This window comes from Ranitomeya variabilis, chromosome 2 (assembly GCF_051348905.1).
Source record: "Ranitomeya variabilis isolate aRanVar5 chromosome 2, aRanVar5.hap1, whole genome shotgun sequence".
Classification (NCBI taxonomy): Eukaryota; Metazoa; Chordata; class Amphibia; order Anura; family Dendrobatidae; genus Ranitomeya; species Ranitomeya variabilis.
This window is the reverse complement of record NC_135233.1, coordinates 555475923-555493623: the sequence shown is the minus strand read 5'-3', so window position 1 is coordinate 555493623 and position 17701 is coordinate 555475923. Positions and strand designations below refer to the sequence as shown.

Here is a 17701-nt window from a genome sequence, read left to right as displayed (position 1 = left end):
CGATCACTAATCCAAATGTGCCATATTCGTGCCAAATTGATGTTTGGTGATCGTTTTCCTAACAAATTTTCTCATCGCTAATAGTCAACTGCTCTGATCCCCATCTCTTCAGAGCAGGCCGCTCCAGTGCTCCCCTTTGGGACCTGAAATGATGATGTCCTGTTTTTTGATTACTTGACCTTTTGGTGCTTGTGATTGGTTGTAGCAGTCATGTGACTGCAGTGGTGCATCATCCATACAAATGTGGTTCTCAACTACTCTTAAGAAGAATTCATTCTAGGATTAAGAAAAGCAACAAAATAGTATAAACCTCAATCATCAGAAACATTTTCATGTAGAACAGAGACCCGTCCTCAACATTGTAGAGAGCGACTGGCGGGTCCTGTATATAGTAACTGATGATGACATACCTGTATATAAGTGATGTATCGCTTCAGAGAGTCCCCCTGGCAGCAGGCAGCCGATCGTAAGGTTTTCTGGAAGAAAAGGATATTAGTATTATATAATAAGCCTCCTTGTACGTCACATCAGTCTCTATAGGAGCATTCAGGATAGGAGATGGGAGAATTATAAAGATTGGTGTTTATTATAATACTTACATATATAATGAGGAGTGTCCCGCATGTCAGCTGTCACTGAGGCCGCACATTCACTTCTTCATATGTCTGTAAAATACAGAAAGACTACAATATATACTCATAAAATATCGAAAATCAGCCAAGTGACCGTGTGATATCTGTGTGTGAGCAGACGTATAAACCATATCCTGCACTGACCTCGGACTCTCCTACTGAAGGTCCAGGTTTGGTCCAGTTGGTGATGAGAAGGAGGGTTCTCCTTATTCTTTTAAATTCCATTTATAAAGATCCATATTAGTATTATATTTGTATTGCAGGGTATCGAGCTCCAGCCTGCCTTGGATAAACATTTCTCTCTAAAAGCAAAGATCCATAGATTATTATATATATGACATTCAGCTCTCTATAATAATTACATTAATAAATATCTCCTACAGAGACTTCATTTTTTTTGCTCCATTGTGACCATACAGCAGAGAAACCCTAAACTCATACTAATAATTCCTTTACAAGAAGGACAGGAACCATTTTCTTTACGCTCCCGTCCTAATTAGGTGAGCATAAGGATATTGGAAATGTAAAAAATGTGTAAATCACAAGATGGATAAATAGATACCTCAAGATTTATGGTGAACAGCGATCAATGGATTCAGAATTGGACTCCAGATCAGATCTGGTATCTCAGGCCCCTAAAACTAAAACTAAGAGAACTGGGACAAAAGAAAGAAATATTAATAGTAGGAAGAAAAAAGCAGAACAATTGGAAAGATACTCACACCACCGACGATAACACAAGATAAAATGAGGAAAATGTTGTAGCTGCCTGAAAAGATAATAGAGGAGAAATTAATTCAGATCTTTCTGTATACAGAGCCTTGCGAAAGTATTCGGCTCCCTGAAACTTTTCAACCTTTTCCCACATATCATGCTTCAAACATAAGGATACCAAATGTAAATTTTTGGTGGAACACAATTGTGAAGTTGAACGAAATTTATTGGTTATTTAACCCCTTTACCCACAAGGGTGGTTTGCACGTTAATGACCGGGCCAATTTTTACAATTCTGACCACTGTCCATTTATGAGGTTATAACTCTGGAACGCTTCAACGGATCCTGGTGATTCTGACACAGTTTTCTCGTGACATATTGTACTTGATGATAGTGATAAAATTTCTTTGATATTACCTGCGTTTATTTGTGAAAAAAACGGAAATTTGGCGAACATTTTGAAAATTTCGCAATTTTCCAAATTTGAATTTTTATGCAATAAAATCACAGAGATATGTCAAACAAAATACTTAATATGTAACATTTCCCACATGTCTACTTTACATCAGCACAATTTTGGAACCAAAATTTTTTTTTGTTAGGGAGTTATAAGGGTTAAAAGTTGACCAGCAATTTCTCATTTTTACAACACCATTTTTTTTTTAGGGACCACATCTCATTTGAAGTCATTTTGAGGGGTCTATATGATAGAAAATAACCAACTGTGACACCATTCTAAAAACTGCAACGCTCAAGGTGCTCAAAACCACATTCAAGAAGTTTATTAACCCTTCAGGTGTTTCACAGGAATTTTTGGAATATTTAAATAAAAATGAACATTTAACTTTTTTTCACACAAAATTTACTTCAGCTCCAATTTGTTTTATTTTACCAAGGGTAACAGGAGAAAATGGACCCCAAAAGTTGTTGTACAATTTGTCCTGAGTACGCCGATACCCCATATGTGGGGGTAAACCACTGTTTGGGCGCATGGTAGAGCTCGGAAGCGAAGGAGCGCCATTTGACTTTTCAATGCAAAATTGACTGGAATTGAGATGGGACGCCATGTTGCGTTTGGAGAGCCCCTGATGTGCCTAAACATTGAAACCCCCCACAAGTGACACCATTTTGGAAATTAGACTCCCTAAGGAACTTATCTGGATGTGTGGTGAGCACTTTGACCCATTAAGTGATTCACAGAAGTTTATAATGCAGAGCCGTAAAAATAAAAAATCATATTTTTTCACAAAAATGATCTTTTCGCCCCCCATTTTTTATTTTCCCAAGGGTAAGAGAAGAAATTGGACCCCAATAGTTGTTTTACAATTTGTCCTGAGTACGCTGATACCCTATATGTGGGGGTAAACCACTGTTTGGGCACATGGTAGAGATCGGAAGGGAAGGAGCGCCGTTTGACTTTCCAATGCAAAATTGACAGGAATTAAGATGGGACGCCATGTTGCGTTTGGAGAGCCCCCGATGTGCCTAAACATTGAAACCCCCCACAAGTGACACAATTTTGGAAAGTAGACCCCCTAAGGAACTCATCTAGATGTGTTGTGAGAGCTTTGAACCCCCAAGTGTTTCACTACAGTTCATAACGCAGAGCCGTGAAAATAAAAATTATTTTTTTTTCCACAAAAATTATTTTTTAGCCCCCAGTTTTGTATTTTTCCAAGGGTAACAGTTGAAATTAGACCCAAAAAGTTGTTGTCCAATTTGTCCTGAGTACGCTGATACCCCATATGTGGGGGGGAACCACCGTTTGGGCACACGGGAGAGCTCGGAAGGGAAGGAGCACTGTTTTACTTTTTCAACGCAGAATTGGCTGGCATGGCAGAGCTCGGAAGGGAAGGAGCGTCATTTGGAATGCAGACTTAGATGGATTGGTCTGCAGGCGTCACATTGCGTTTGCAGAGCCCCTAATGTACCTAAACAGTAGAAACCCCCCACAAGTGACCCCATATTGGAAACTAGACCCCCCAAGGAACTTATCTAGATGTGTTGTGAGAACTTTGAACCCCCAAGTGTTTCACTACAGTTTATAACGCAGAGCCGTGAAAACAAAGAATCTTTTTTTTTTTCCACAAAAATTATATTTTAGCCCCCAGTTTTGTATTTTTCCAAGGGTAACAGGAGAAATTGGACCCGAAAAGTTGTTGTCCAATTTGTCCTGAGTACGCTGATACCCCATATGTTGGGGTAAACCCCTGTTTGGGCACACGGGAGAGCTCGGAAGGGAAAGAGCACTGTTTTACTTTTTCAACGCAGAATTGGCTGGAAATGAGATCGGATGCCATGTCGCATTTGGAGAGCCCCTGATGTGCCTAAATAGTGAAAAAACCCCAATTATAACTGAAACCCTAATCCAAACACATCCCTAACCCTAATCCCAAAGGTAACCCTAACCACACCCCTAACCCTGACACACCCCTAACTCTAATCCCAACCCTAATCCCAACCGTAAATGTAATCCAAACCCTAACCCTAACTTTAGCCCCAACCCTAACCCTAACTTTAGCCCCAACCCTAACTGTAGCCTTAACCCTAGCCCTAACCCTAGCCCTAACCCTAACCCTAACCTTAGCCCTAACCCTAGCCCTAACCCTAGCCCTAACCCTAACGCTAGCCCTAACCCTAGACCTAACCCTAACCCTAACCCTAGCCCTAACCCTAACCCTAGCCCTAACCCTAGCCCTAACCCTAACCCTAGCCCTAATGGGAAAATGGAAATAAATATATTTTTTTAATTTTTTAATTTTTCGCTAACTAAGGGGGTGATGAAGGGGGGTTTGATTTGATTTTTATGATTGGCAGCCGTCACACACTGAAAGACGCTTTTTATTGCAAAAAATATTTTTTGCGTTACCACATTTTGAGAGCTATAATTTTTCCATATTTTGGTCCACAGAGTCATGTGAAGTCTTGTTTTTTGCAGGACAAGTTGACTTTTTATTTGTAACATTTTCGGGCACATGACATTTTTTGATCACTTTTTATTCCGATTTTTGTGAGGCAGAATGACCAAAAACCAGCTATTCATGAATTTCTTTTGGGGGAGGCTGTTCTGATCCTAGTGGTAAGGATCGCAGGTCGGACTAGCTAAGTAACTGAACAGACAACTAGCTTTGGGGAGGTGGTAACTAGATTGACCGCAACCTGATCCTATCCGCAAACAACTATAGGTAGCTGTGGAACGTTACCTGAAAATCCTAGACGTCTTTTCACGGCCTGAGAAACTGACTATTCCTGGAGGGAAAGAAAGTCCTCTCTTGCCTCAGTGGAATGACCCCAAAGATATAGAATAGCCCCCCACAAATATTAACGGTGAGTTAAGGGGAAAGCACAAACACAGAAATGAAATTAGATTTAGCAAATGAGGCCCGCTAATACTAGATAGCAGAAAATAGGAAGGGAACTGTGCGGTCAATAAAAAAACCCTATTCAAGATATCCACGCAGAGATTGCTCGAGCCCCCGCACCAACTAACGGTGCGGGGGAAGCAACTCCGTACCCCAGAGCTTACCAGCAACAAGAAATCACATATTAGCAAGCTGGACTAGACTCATCATACACAGAAATCATATTGCAGGCAGATAAGCAAAAAATATTCAAACAGAACTTAGCTTATCCTGAACAGGCAGAAAACGAGATAATCAGGAGTAATCAGAATAGCACTGAATACATTGACAGCCGGCAACAAGTGGAAGTGAAGCAGAGCTAAATAGGAGCCTCCCTGGTGAATAACGAGGCAGCTGATCCAGCCAGACCCGCAGGATAGTAAACCAAACCACCAGGGGGAGCCAAAAAACCAAAGTCACACAATACCATCTGTGACCACAAGAGGGAGCCTGAAAACGGAGTTCACAACAGTACCCCCCCCCCTTGAGGAGGGGTCACCGAACCCTCATCAAAACCCCCAGGGCGATCAGGGTGAGCCACATGGAAGGCACGAACCAAATCGGCCGCATGAACATCAGAGGCGACAACCCAGGAATTATCCTCCTGACCATAGCCTTTCCACTTAACCAAATACTGAAGCCTCCGTCTAGAAATACGAGAATCCAAGATCTTCTCCACCACGTATTCCAATTCTCCCTCAACCAGCACAGGGGCAGGAGGCTCAACCGAAGGAACCACAGGCACCACATACCTCCGCAACAACGACCGATGGAACACATTATGAATAGCAAACGATGCCGGGAGGTCCAAACGAAATGACACAGGGTTAAGGACTTCCAAAATCTTATAAGGACCGATAAACCGAGGCTTAAACTTAGGAGAGGAGACCTTCATAGGAACAAAGCGAGAAGACAACCACACCAAGTCCCCAACGCGAAGTCAGGGACCCACACAGCGACGGCGGTTGGCAAAGCGCTGAGCCTTCTCTTGTGACAGCTTCAAATTGTCCACCACATGATTCCAAATCTGATGCAACCTATCCACCACAACATCCACTCCAGGACAGTCAGAAGGCTCCACCTTACCCGAGGAAAAACGAGGATGAAACCCTGAATTACAAAAAAAAGGCGAAACCAAAGTAGCAGAACTAGCCCGATTATTAAGGGCAAACTCGGCCAATGGCAAAAAAGTCACCCAGTCGTCCTGATCAGCAGAAACAAAACATCTTAAATAGGTTTCCAAAGTCTGGTTAGTGCGCTCGGTTTGGCCATTCGTCTGAGGATGGAAGGCCGACGAAAAAGACAAATTAATGCCCATCTTAGCACAAAAGGTCCGCCAAAATCTAGACACAAACTGGGATCCTCTGTCGGAAACAATATTTTCAGGGATCCCGTGCAAACGAACCACATTTTGAAAAAACAGAGGAACCAACTCGGAGGAGGAAGGCAACTTAGGCAAGGGCACCAAATGGACCATCTTAGAAAAACGATCACACACCACCCAAATGACAGACATTCTCTGAGAGACAGGGAGATCTGAAATAAAATCCATGGAAATGTGCGTCCAAGGCCTCTTCGGGACAGGCAAAGGTAACAACAAGCCACTGGCACGAGAACAGCAAGGCTTAGCCCGAGCACAAATTCCACAAGACTGCACAAAGGAACACACATCCCGCGACAAGGAAGGCCACAAGAAGGACCTAGCCACCAAATCTCTGGTACCAAAAATCCCAGGATGGCCTGCCAACACCGAAGAATGAACCTCGGAAATAACTCTGCTGATCCATCTATCCGGGACAAACAGTCTCTCCGGTGGACAACGGTCAGGTCTATCCGCCTGAAACTCCTGCAGCACTCGTCGCAAATCTGGGGAGATGGCAGACAAAATCACCCCTTCTCTGAGGATACCAGCTGGCTCTGAATCACCAGGAGAGTCAGGCACAAAACTCCTAGAAAGAGCATCAGCCTTCACATTTTTCGAACCAGGCAGGTATGAGACCACAAAATCAAAACGAGAGAAAAACAACGACCAACGAGCCTGTCTAGGATTCAGCCGCTTGGCCAACTCGAGATAAATCAAATTCTTGTGATCAGTCAAGACCACCACACGATGCTTAGCTCCCTCGAGCCAATGTCGCCACTCCTCAAATGCCCACTTCATAGCCAACAACTCCCGATTACCAACATCATAATTCCGCTCGGCAGGCTAAAACTTTCTTGAAAAGAAAGCACATGGCTTCATCACAGAGCCATCAGAGCTTCTCTGCGACAAAACAGCCCCCGCTCCAATCTCAGAAGCATCAACCTCGACCTGGAAAGGAAGGGAGACGTCTGGCTGACATAAGACCGGAGCCGAAGAAAACCGGCACTTCAGCTCCTGAAAGGCCTCCACAGCCGCAGGAGACCAATTAGTAACATCAGAACCCTTCTTGGTCAAATCCGTCAATGGCTTAACAACACCAGAAAAATTAGCGATGAAGCGACGGTAAAAATTAGCAAAACCCAAGAACTTCTGAAGACTCTTAACAGATGTAGGCTGAGTCCAGTCATGAATAGCCTGAACCTTGACTGGGTCCATCTCAATAGCAGAAGGAGAAAAAATGAAACCCAAAAAAGAAACCTTCTGGACTCCAAAAAGACATTTTAAGCCCTTCACAAATAAAGCATTGGCACACAGGACCTGAAACACCATCCTGATCTGCTTAACATGGGACTCCCAATCATCCGAAAAAAACAGAATATCATCCAGATACACAATCATAAATTTATCCAGATATTCGCGGAAGATGTCGTGCATAAAGGACTGAAAGACAGAAGGAGCGTTAGAAAGTCCAAAAGGCATCACCAAGTACTCAAAATGGCCTTCGGGCGTATTAAATGCAGTTTTCCATTCATCACCCTGCTTAATACGCACAAGGTTATACGCACCACGAAGATCTATCTTGGTGAACCAACTAGACCCCCTAATGCGAGCAAACAGATCAGATAACAATGGCAAAGGATACTGAAATTTGACCGTGATTTTGTTTAGAAGGCGATAATCAATACAAGGTCTCAGGGAACCATCCTTCTTAGCCATAAAAAAGAACCCCGCACCAAGAGGGGAGGAGGAGGGGCGAATAAGTCCTTTCTCCAAAGACTCCTTTATATAACTCCGCATAGCAGCATGCTCCGGCACTGACAAATTGAAAAGTCATCCCTTAGGAAACTTACTACCAGGAATCAAATTTATAGCACAATCACAATCCCTATGAGGAGGTAGAGAACTGAGTTTGGGCTCATCAAATACATCCTGGTAATCCGACAAAAACGCAGGGACCTCAGAAGGAGTGGATGAAGCAATTGACACCACAGGAGCGTCGCCATGAATTCCCTGACAACCCCAACTTGACACAGACATTGCTTTCCAATCCAGGACTGGATTATGAGTCTGTAACCATGGCAGGCCCAACACGACAACATCATGCAAATTATGCAATACAAGAAAGCGAATCACCTCCTGATGAACAGGAGTCATGCACATGGTCACTTGTGTCCAGTACTGAGGTTTATTCGTAGCCAATGGTGTAGCATCAATTCCCCTTAGTGGAATAGGGAATTTTAAAGGCTCCAAAACAAAACCACAGCGCCTGGCAAATGACAAATCCATCAGACTCAGGGCAGCACCTGAATCCACAAAAGCCATAACCGGGTAAGATGACAGGGAACAAATCAGGGTAACAGACAAAATAAACTTAGGCTGTAAAGTACCGATGGTGACAGATTTATCAATCTTTTTTGTGCGCTTAGAGCATGCTGAGATAACATTAGCTGAGTCACCACAGTAAAAGCACAACCCATTTTGCCGTCTATAATTTTGCCGTTCACTTCTGGTCAGAATTCTATCACATTGCATAGACTCAGGTGTCTGTTCAGAAGACACCGCCAAATGGTGCGCAGGTTTGCGCTCCCGCAAACGCCGATCAATCTGAATGGCCAGAGTCATTGACTCATTCAGACCTGCAGGCGTAGGGAACCCCACCATGACATTCTTAATGGCTTCAGAAAGACCTTTTCTGAAATTTGCAGCCAGGGCACACTCATTCCATTGAGTAAGCACCGACCATTTCCGAAATTTCTGGCAGTACACCTCTGCATCATCTTGCCCCTGAGAGAGGGCCAACAACGCTTTTTCAGCCTGGTTCTCAAGATTAGGTTCCTCATAGAGCAATCCAAGGGCCAGAAAAAACGCATCCACACTGAGCAATGCAGGATCCCCTGGAGCCAATGCGAAAGCCCAATCTTGAGGATCGCCACGCAAGAAATAAATAATAATCTTAACTTGCTGAACAGAATCCCCAGAGGAACGAGGTTTCAAAGAAAGAAACAATTTGCAATTGTTCATAAAATTCAGGAACCTAGATCTATCTCCAGAAAACAACTCCGGAATAGGTATTCTAGGCTCTGACATAGGACTGTGCACAACAAAATCCTGAATACTTTGTACCCTTGCAGCAAGATGATCTACACTGGAGGCTAAACCCTGGATATCCATATCAGCAGCTAAACTCAGAGCCACACCAAGATTAAGAGGATGAGAAAAGCCAGACACACAGCAGCTAGACACACGGCAGCAAAAAAAAAAAAAAAAATTCTCCAAGCTTCTTTTCTCCTGCTTCTGCCATGCAATTAACACTTTACTGGCCGGCTGTACTGTTATGATCCTAGTGGCAAGGATCGCAGGTCGGACAAGCTAAGTAACTGAACAGACGACTAGCTCTGGGGAGGTGGTAACTAGATTGACCGCAACCTGATCCTATCCGCAAACAACTATAGGTAGCCGTGGAACGTTACCTGATAATCCTAGACGTCTCTTCACGGCCTGAGAAACTGACTATTCCTGGAGGGAAAGAAAGTCCTCTCTTGCCTCAGTGGAATGACCCCAAAGATATAGAATAGCCCCCCACAAATATTAACGGTGAGTTAAGGGGAAAGCACAAACACAGAAATGAAATTAGATTTAGCAAATGAGGCCCGCTAATACTAGATAGCAGAAAATAGGAAGGGAACTGTGCGGTCAATAGAAAAACCCTATTCAAAATATCCACGCAGAGATTGCTCGAGCCCCCGCACCAACTAACGGTGCGGGGGAAGCAACTCCGTACCCCAGAGCTTACCAGCAACAACAAGAAATCACATATTAGCAAGCTGGACTAGACTCATCATACACAGAAATCATATTGCAGGCAGATGAGCAAAAAATATTCAAACAGAACTTAGCTTATCCTGAAGAGGCAGAAAATGAGATAATCAGGAGTAATCAGAATAGCACTGAATACATTGACAGCCGGCAACAAGTGGAAGTGAAGCAGAGCTAAATAGGAGCCTCCCTGGTGAATAACGAGGCAGCTGATCCAGCAGACCCGCAGGATAATAAACCAAACCACCAGGGGGAGCCAAAAAACCAAAGTCACGCAATACCATCTGTGACCACAAGAGGGAGCCTGAAAACGGAGTTCACAACAGGAGGCGTTTATACCATTCCGCGTTTGGTAAAATGGATAAAGCAGTTTTATTCTTCGGGTCAGTATGATTACAGCGATACCTCATTTATATCATTTTTTTATGTTTTGTTGCTTTTATACGATAAAAACTATTTTATAGAAAAAATAATTATTTTTGCATCGCTTTATTCTGAGGACTATAACTTTTTTATTTTATCTTTGATGATGCTGTATGGTGGCTCGTTTTTTGTGGGACAAGATGACGTTTTCAGCGGTACCATGGTTATTTATATCTGTCTTTTTGATCGCGTGTTATTCCACTTTTTATTTGGCGATATGATAATAAAGCGTTGTTTTTTGCCTCGTTTTTTTTTTTTTTTTACGGTGTTCACTGAAGGGGTTAACTAGTGGGACAGTTTTATAGGTCGGGTCGCTACGGACACGGCGATACTAAATATGTGTACTTTTGTTGTTGTCTTTTTATTTAGATAATGAAATGTATTTATAGGAACAATATATTTTATTTTTTTTTGCATTTTTTGGGAATTTTTTTACACTATAACATTGCCCCAGGGAGGGGCATGATGTTATAGTGTAAGATCGCTGATTTGACACTTTGTTGTGCACTGTGTCAGATCAGTGATCTGACGTGCAGAGCTCCTGGAGGCTTCCCGGCGCCTGCTCCGAGCAGGTGCAGTGAAGCCATCTCCCTGCAGGACCCGGATGCCACGGCCATCTTGGATCCGGGCCTGCTGCAGGGAGGAGGAGGTAAGAGACCCTTGGAGCAACACGATTACATCGCGTTGCTCCGGGGGTCTCAGGGAAGCCCGCAGGGAGCCCCCTCCCTGCGCGATGCTTCCTTATACCGCCAGAACACTGCGATCATGTTTGATCGCAGTGTGCCGGGGGTTAATGTGCTGGGGGTGGTCCGTGACCACTCCTGGCACATAGTGCCGGGTGTCAGCTGCGATAGTCAGCTGACACCCGGCCGCGATCGGCCGCACTCCCCAGTGAACACGGCCGATCGCGCTGGATGTACTATCCCGTCGGTGGTCATACGGGCCCACCCCACCTCGACGGGATAGTACGTCCGATGTCAGAAAGGGATTAAAATTTTTGTGGAAATTCAAAAACTGAATAGTGGGGAGTGCAATATTATTATTCGGTCCCTTTAACTTAATACTTTGTTGCGCCACCTTTTGCTGCGATTACAGCTGCAAGTCGCTTGGGGTATGTCTATATCAGTTTTCTACATCGAAAGACTGAAATTCTTGCCCATTCTTCCTTGGCAAACAGCTCGAGCTCAGTGAGGTTTGATAGAGATCGTTTGTGAACAGCAGTTTTCAGCTCTTTCCACAGATTCTCGATTGAATTGAGGCCTGGACTTTGACTTGGCCATTCTAACACCTGGATACGTTTATTTGTGAAACATTCCATTGTAGATTTTGCTTTATGTTTGGGATCAATGTCTTGTTGGAAGACAAATCTCTCTCTTAGTCTCAGGTCTTTTGCAGGCTCCAATAGGTTTTTTCAAGAATGGTCCTGTATTTGGCTCCATCCATGTATTTGGGGCCGAATACTTTCGCAAGGCACTATATTACATAGAAGAAAGTGCTGTGTACACCGCGTCAATATTGCTTAAATTAAAGAGGACCTATCCGCTCTTCTAATAGGTCTGGTTTAGTAATAAATGCATTCCCTATAACATAACAATGCTGGAGCCTCCTTTCTATATAATAATGCCCCAGCGTCCTCTGTCTACACTGACGAGCAAAAAGGTAAAATGTTGTGAACTTTTGACTTTCAGGTCCCATATCTCACCATCCACTACTGCTTCGTAAATGAGACCACTATCATTTTATAGACAATCATCTTGGCTGTCTCACACATAAATCTGATTTGCAAATATTTAGCATATGATTAGTTATGAAAATTTTTATTATGTCACTGCATTGTTACCGTTTTGCTCCTAAAAATCAAATTTGAATTTTTATTATTTTGTTAGTATTTTATAAATCCAATTTTGGTTTTTAAGACTGCCTGAATCCTTATGGGCATGCTCTCAATCAGGTTCAAGCATATCTCAACTGAAATCTGATTCCTGGTCTCTTCTCCACATTCCCAAAGTTGGTGCACACTAGTCGACTCACTTGGGGATGTATACAGCTTTTCTTCAACTCTACCCACAAGTCATTGATTGGTTTGAGGTCTGGGGCGTGTGGGGACAATCCAGCACCTTTACTTCATTGAACCAGATCTTTGCCAATCTCGATGTATACTTCTGGTCTTTGTCCTGCTGGAACACTATGTCGTCCTTTTCATAGCCATAGTATTTAAGCGTGAGAAGTGACTCCTCCTGAAGGATTATCAGATATAGCTGAGCCTTGAGATCACCATCAATCCTTGTCAAATATCCAACGCCTTTGGCTGCAAAACAACCCTATGCCATCAGGCTTCCTCCACCAAACATCATAGTTTCTTCAGTTTCTTGATTTAATTAGCCCCTTTTTTCTTTGTTTCTTCCAGACCCATTTACAGCGATCACAACCTTGTCTATTGACTTTCACTCATTGCTCCATATCACACGTTTCCAATCATCTACTGTCCACTTTCATACTGTTTTACAAACTTGAGCCCACATTTTATATGATAATGAAGTTGAAACTTGTTTATCTTTTATGGGCCAATATTCCAGACTGGTGTAATGTACATTGCACGGTGCTTGCATGGATGTCTGTGATCTCACTATTATAAAGTGTACGATCCATCTCCACTGCTTCGTTTATTGAACCAGAACAGATAGAATTTGTGATGAGCCAACTTGTTGACTCTGATATTTTGCATGGACATGCACTGTTCCAACTAATGTCATGGCATTCACATGATTGATTTTGGCAATATTCTTGGCCTGAGAGACCGCTATCGATGAGTTGAGTGATGCTGTTACTTTATTCTTATAAAATCTTCTTCATGCCTACTCCTTGATTTGAAACAGTGACCTGGCACATTCGAATCAACCAAATAACACACTTGCTGTAACAAAATAAACCAGACATAGTCACCTGCTCTGATCCCCATCACTCCAGTGCAGACAGCTCCAGTGCTTTCCATTGGGACCAGAAGTTATGATGTCTTGTTTTTCGATTACTTAAACTTTCAGGCTTGTGATTGGCTGTAGCAGTCATGTGACTGCAGTGGTGCATCATCCGTTCACATGTGGTTGTCATCTACTCTTATTAAGAATTCATTCTAGGATTAAAAAAAGCAACAAAATAGTATAAACCTCATTCATCAGAAACATTTTCATGTAGAACAGAGACCCGTCCTCAACATTGTATAGAGAACGACTGGCGGGTCCTGTATATACCTGACATACCTGTATATAAGGTATACATACATACCTGTATATAAGGGATGTATCGCTTCAGAGAGTCCCCCTGGCAGCAGGCAGCCGATCGTAAGGTTTTCTGGAAGAAAAGGATATTAGTATTATATAATAAGCCTCCTTGTACGTCACATCAGTCTCTATAGGAGCATTCAGGATAGGAGATGGGAGAATTATAAAGATTGGTTTTTATTATAATACTTACATATATAATGAGGAGTGTCCCGCATGTCAGCTGTCACTGGGGCTGCACATTCACATCTTTATATGTCTGTAAAATACAGAAAGACTACAATATATACACATAAAATACCGAAAATCAGCCAAGTGACCATGTGATATCTGTGTGTGAGCCGAGGTATAAAGCCTACCCTGCACTGACCTTGGACTCTCCTACTGAAGGTCCTGGTTTGGTCCAGTTGTTGATGAGAAGGAGGGTTCTCCTTATTCTTTGAAAGTCAATTTATAAAGACCCATATTAGTATTTTATTTGCATTGCAGGATATCGAGTTCCAGCCTGCCTTTGATAAATATTTCTCTATAAAAGGAAGGATTCAGAGATTATTATATATACAGTATGCTCTCTATAACAATTACATTAATAAATATCTCCAACAAAGACTTCTTTCTTTCTTTTTTGCTCCATTGTGACCATACAGCAGAGAAACCCTAATCTGATACTAATAATTCCTTTACAAGAAAGAGCAGGCCGGAGCGAGCCATCCCCTCCCCCACAGACGGCGTACGTGCAGGCCGACATGACAGGGGTTTGGAGCAGAAGGGTAAGAGGGTGGGGTTATTTAAGGGGAGAGGGGTGTTATGCATGAAGGGGGGTTTATAGGGCAAGTAGGGGGTGGGGTTAGCCAGTTCCCTCTCTGGAAGCGACAAGGAGATCCTGCCCTCCTGCCCTGTTTTTTGTTGTAGGGTTTTCGGGTTTAGTTGTTTTTGGGTCATGGTGGCTTGAGGTGGTGGGAGGGGTCGGATCGGGGGGGATCTTGGCATTGGTGGGCCAGAGTCCCAAGTTTTAAGTGGACATGGTTAACCCTTCGGGGTACTTTGGTGCTCCCGAGCCTGTGTGGTAACGGCTGGGAGTAAAATTATTGTCTGTTTTTCTGTCCACTCTCTATTATGGTTGACCACCAGTTTGGAGCTTCAAGGACCCCTCCCCACGTTATTTTACTGTTATTTTGTATGTTTATAATAAAGGCCGCTGTGGCCAATTATTATCCAAGTTTAGAATCCTGTCGTTATTTGGGATGGGTGTTATTCGGCGACAAATACGGGGTTGCTAGGGACAAAGGAGGCAAATTCCTTCTGGGCTATCGACCAATACCAATGTCATGACAGGAACCATTTTCTTGACGCTCTCATCCTAATTAGTTGAGTATAAGGATATTGAAAATGTAAAAAATGTGTAAATCACAAGATGGATAAATAGATACCTCAAGGTTTGTGGTGAGCAGCGATCAATGGATTCAGACTTGGCCTCCAGATCAGATCTAGTATCTCAGGAACCTAAAAGTAAGAGAACAGGGACAAAAGAAAGAAATATTAGTAATAGGAAGAAAAGAGCAGAACAATTGGAAATATACTCACACCACTGATGATAAGACAGGATAAAATGAGGAAAATGTTGTAGCTGCCTGAAAAGATAAAAAATGAGAAATTAATTCACATCCTTCTATATATTACATAGAAGAAAGTTCTGTGTACACGGCGTCCATAATGCTAAAATTAAAGAGGACCTGTGCGACCTATAAGACACTAGGAGCCAAAGTCCAGAGAGTTTTTGTTTAGAAAAATATCAAAAAGTTTATTACAGAAAAGGGGGTTACAAAAGCAATAACAAGAGGAAAGTAAAGATAATAAAAATAAAACAGTAAATGGTGATGGCACAGGATGTCACAATGCTGCAAATCCACAATGAAATAAAGGGTACAGGAAAGTGTTAACACCTATATGTGCATGTACATAGTGTCCACAGTGCAGAGACATCAACATCAAGATAACAAAAGATCTCATAAATGTAACATGTGTTAAGCCCCCGTCACACTAAGCGAGGTCGCTAGCGAGATCGCTGCTGAGTCACAAGTTTTGTGACGCAACAGCGACCTCAGTAGCGATCTCGCTATGTTTGACACGTAGCAGCGACCAGGCCCCTGCTGTGAGATCGCTGGTCGTGTCGGAATGGCCTGGACCTTTTTTTGATCGTTGAGGTGCCGCTGGGTAGCACACATCGCTGTGTTTGACACCTTACCAACGACCTCGTTCACACAGGACGTCCCTCATCGAGGTCTGAATCGTCATAATAGCTGCCATGTGACATCGTTGTACAGGTCGCTACAGGTCGCCGCATCGCTGCGTTGTTGGGAAGATCTCACTGTTTGACATCTCACCAGCGACCACATAGCGACGCAGCAACGATCCCTGACAGGTCGTATCGTTGTCGGGATCGCTTTAGCGTCGCTAAGTGTGACGGGGCCTTTAGGCTGTGTGCCCACATTGCGTTTTTTATGCGTTTCTGACGTATTATTTGCCGCAGCTGAAACGCTTAAAAAAATGCTTAAAAATGCATTCCCATGCAATCCTATGGGATTCCGCAGTTGCTGTGCCCATGCTGCGGATTCTCCGCTGCGGAATCGCATAGTAAAATCCAGAGCATGTTCATTACTTCTGCGAAATTGTGGCAATTCCGCCGCCATAGGATTGCATTGAAACGCTCACTTTACGCATGTGGCTATGCTCACCATGCGAAAAGTGAGCGCTTCATGTGTGGATGGTACCCAGGGTCTGGAGGAGAGAAGACTCTCCTTCAGGCCCTGGGTACAATATTCCTGTAAAAAAAAGAATTAAAATAAAAAATAGGGATATACAGTACAGAGCAAAGGTTTGGACACACCATCTCATTTAAAGATTTTTCTGTATTTTCATGGCTATGAAAATTGTAAATTCACACTGAAGGCATCAAAACTATGAATTAACACATGTGGAATTATATACTTAACAAAAAAGTGTGAAACAACTGAAAATATGTCTTATATTCTAGGTTCTTTAAAGTAGCCACCTTTTGCTTTGATGACTGCTTTGCACACTCTTGGCATTCTCTTGATGAGCTTCAACCTGTCAATCACTTTTCCAAGTGATGCTTCAAATCGCTTGTAAAGTGCATGCATTCTGTAAGCTAAAAACGCTGGCAAAATGCTTGTGTTTTGTGGGAAATGCATGCGAATTCCGCATGCGTTAAACCCACGGCAGGGAGTTGCGGAAATGCTGCGGACATTTCCGCAGCATTTCTGCATCGTGGGCACATAGCCTAAGTCTCTGATCACTGTGTTAAATAGACTATACATTCATCATCTAGTCTCCAATGTAAAGTAACTAGCCATTTGCAGGTGGCACAAAACAGTCAATCCTGTGCAAAAATGTGCAAAAGGAGAGCAAAATGTTTAGAATTGAGAGTATCAAAGAGAATGTATCAAAAGGAGAGCCACATGCAAAAATACGATAAAGGAAAACATATGCATCACAAAAAGGTCATCTTACCCACGGTAAGCCATGTGAAATTGCACAAAAACTGGCAGCCCCAAAGAGCATTTTGCGTGGGCTTCCTTGGGAAAATGCGCGTTGGGGCTGCCACACCGATAGTTACATTCTGCGGTAGAGCAGGGAGAATCGATCTCCCTGCTCTGCCACCTGGCAGGTATGGGGCCCCTGAGCAGGCAGAAGGGCCCAGTGCCAGCAGTGGGCCCACCCGCCTGTCATCGCAAGTGCAACTGTATAGGCTGGATGCCAATACCTCTGACCGCATTGATGAGAGAAGGAGCGTTACGCTCCCTCTCCCATCATCCCCTCTCAGAGTCTGGCGTCACTAACGCTGACACTGGCAGGGGGTCGCGATATTGTCCACTACTTTGCGCCCGCTGTCCGGAGATGTGCGGATGCTCAGAGCAGCGGAGGAACAAGGAGGAGACGTGAGTATTGTATTTTATTCTATAGAGGCTGCCTATGGGGGTGCATTATATTAGGGGCTGCATTATACTATAGAGTCTAAATATTGGGGGTGCACTATATTAGGGGCTGCATTA

At 43.3% G+C, this 17701-nt stretch overlaps 2 long non-coding RNA genes across 2 annotated transcripts; both read right to left on the bottom strand.

Moving 5' to 3' along the window:
- Positions 1 to 798: 798 nt before the first annotated feature.
- LOC143809710 (uncharacterized) lies at positions 799 to 13445 on the bottom strand. Its single transcript, XR_013222410.1, has 3 exons — positions 13294 to 13445; positions 1195 to 1401; positions 799 to 934 (listed from the first exon to the last, which is right to left on the bottom strand). It is a non-coding gene; the product is annotated as an uncharacterized LOC143809710 (long non-coding RNA).
- A 394-nt stretch (positions 13446 to 13839) lies between these two features.
- Positions 13840 to 15305, bottom strand: LOC143809709 (uncharacterized). Its single transcript, XR_013222409.1, has 3 exons — positions 15059 to 15305; positions 13999 to 14154; positions 13840 to 13887 (listed from the first exon to the last, which is right to left on the bottom strand). It is a non-coding gene; the product is annotated as an uncharacterized LOC143809709 (long non-coding RNA).
- Positions 15306 to 17701: the final 2396 nt, after the last annotated feature.